Source organism: Sciurus carolinensis, chromosome 1 (genome assembly GCF_902686445.1).
Source record: "Sciurus carolinensis chromosome 1, mSciCar1.2, whole genome shotgun sequence".
Classification (NCBI taxonomy): Eukaryota; Metazoa; Chordata; class Mammalia; order Rodentia; family Sciuridae; genus Sciurus; species Sciurus carolinensis.
This window is the reverse complement of record NC_062213.1, coordinates 153,534,345-153,537,079: the sequence shown is the minus strand read 5'-3', so window position 1 is coordinate 153,537,079 and position 2,735 is coordinate 153,534,345. Positions and strand designations below refer to the sequence as shown.

The window sequence follows — 2,735 nt, the reverse complement described above, 5'->3', positions numbered from 1 at the left end:
GCGGCAGCGAGAGGGTGGCGGAGGTGGGTTGTTGTGTGCCGCACTGAGCGGCATAACAGGGTGGGGTGGTGGTCGTGCAGCAATGGCAGGACCCGGGGTCTTGGCTTCCCTCTGGTTTCCTGGAAGGCAGCAGACAGCCAACATAGGAGCTGCAGCAACCGCAGAGGCGGAGGCTTGGGTGCTCCAGCACGTCTCTCTCTCCCTCCCAGCCTGAGCCAAGAGAAGCCAGGCAACCCGGATGGCTGAAGGGGGGTTCGTGCCTGAGAATGGAAATTCTCTTTACCAGGATACAGATTGTTCATTTACTAGGAGCTCAAAGTTATCATTGCTCGGTTGGATATTGCAAAGGAAACTATCATCCTTTACCAATTTTCTATGAATGAAGTTGTACATGCATCCTCTACAATAGGAAATAAGTAGAAGAGATCGTGATTAATAATACACATTTCCTAATGTGGGATATCGGTGGCCAAGAATCTCTTTTTTCTTCCTGAGACACATTAACAAGGAGTTTGAATAGTTGCGGAGAGTACACATACAGAAAGGAATTCTATGACTAGAGAACTCTACGATACGTTAGGGAATGAAGACCCCCCGAAAGCCTGATTGCTGAGTTTTTGCTTACAAACAAGATGCATGACTAGCAGTAATCTCCCAGATTTTGAAGATAACTTCTGTTGACCAGTGGCATATCCAGGCATGTTATGCTCTTAATGGTGATGGATTATGCCAAGGACTTGAAAGAATGATGTCATGATTTAAGATTAGATGATTTTTACTGATGTCTTTCCATAGACTTTTGCATAAACAAAGTGTTGGACTTCACCTGAAAGCTGCAAAAATGAATGGTTTAGATATACTTTTGATAAGATGCTTTAATTTTTTTCTATAAGAAGAAAAATTCAGGCCACTTATTTGAAAACAAAAATGAAGTCTCACCTTCCAGTTTGTTTTCTCCTTAGTTTCTTCCAAAATACATTATTAAAACTGTGATTGACGTTTTTCCCATAGTGAATCCTCTAGGACCTTGTATAACCTGTGGTAAGTACAAAGGGGGAGGAAGATGTTTTGAACTTTAAGAGCTTTATTGTAGTATAAACCTTCTTGTTGAATGTTCTCACCTTTTTCCATTAAGTCAAAATACAATTCAGTAAAAATAGTTTCTAATATTTTAAAATGTAATGTTAATTGCAAAAAATAATTTGCTTAAGATTGTGTATTGTGTATATACTTTAAGTTCAAGTTAATGGCTTTGATTTATATTTTAAAGAAAAGCAAATAATGCAAAAATTATTAACAGTCTTAGTTACTACCCTAATTAGATAATTACTGGCATTAGTGCCATTTTGTACTCCCTATATTGTCTGTTTTGTACTAACCAACCCCACCCCCAATTATTGCACTGCTTAAAAAAGAAAAAAGAAACAGGATAAGATTGACATTGCATGCTGTATAAATCAGCTTTTTTCCATTGTTATGACCAAAATACTGTATTTGTGTATCTTCATGTCCTGAAAATTTGAAGGTTAACCCAAACTAGCATGCATTAGAATATTCAAGAAAAGAAATAACTATTTTTTAATCCCAACCTTTTAAGTTTCATGAAGGTTTGGGTAAGGAATAATAGTATATGTTATAAGCATTGATAAAACTTAGAAAGTTTCTTTCTAAAAAATATAAAATGCTCAACATCTAAATCCATATGAGTACTAATAGTGGATCCTTTGTATTTTATATTTGTTAAATGTTCAATATGCAAATATAACATTTAATACTTGTCAACATGTTTTTATAAAAGTGAATTCTAAATTACTAAACACATGAAGACACACACACACTGAGAGATTTGATGCACTCCATCAAAATGGCTAAAATTAAAAAATTAGTAATAACATCAAAAGCAGGTGAAAATGTGGAGAGTCTGAATCACCTATACATTTCTAGGGAAAGTAAAAAGAGCCACTTCTAGAAAAACACTGTATCTTAAAACCAACATGCTAAAAATACAACCCAACAATTACACTCTTATTTATCTCAGAAGAGTAAAGGTATATTCACATAGAATGCACATACGATTTTTTGCACGTAGAATTTTAAGTGTGAATTTTGTGTACAAATTTTTTTAGCAGTTTAATTCACGGTAGTCTAATACTGAAAACAACCCAGTCATTCTTTCATGAGTGAATGATAAAACAAACCAAGGTCTATTCATATTTTGGAATTCTACTCAGGGGAAAAAAAAGAATTATGAAACTATTTAGAAAAATCTCAAGAGAATTATGTGAGAAAAGCCATAACAAAAGATTATATACTACATCCTAGCATGGTGGCACACACCTGTAAACCCAGTGACTCAGGAGACTAAGGCAAAAGGATCAAAAGTGTGAAGTCAGCCACAGAAATTTAGTGACACCCTTAGCAACTTAGTGAGACCCCAACTCAAAAAATAAAAAGGGCTGGGGATGTAACTCAATGGCAAAGCATCCGGGATTCAATCTCCAGTATAAAAAAAAAAAAAGAAGAATATTTCCTTTAAGATTCCATTTATGTAACATTTCTGAAATGACAAAATTATAGAAATGATACATTAGTAGTTGCCAAGGTTGAGGGGTGAGGGTGGGGGGATGGGATGAAGGTGCATATCTTTGTAAAAGCACAATATTAGAGATTCTTGTGATGATAAAACTGCTTTGTACTTTGGCTGTAGTTATATATACACGAGTCTTTATTTACGG

The 2,735-nt window shown here is 35.4% G+C and overlaps 1 pseudogene; it reads left to right on the top strand.

Annotated features, from left to right (window-relative positions):
• The first annotated feature begins 266 nt into the window (after positions 1–266).
• On the top strand, positions 267–772 carry LOC124967690 (ADP-ribosylation factor-like protein 5A; annotated as a pseudogene).
• The last annotated feature ends 1,963 nt before the right edge of the window (positions 773–2,735 follow it).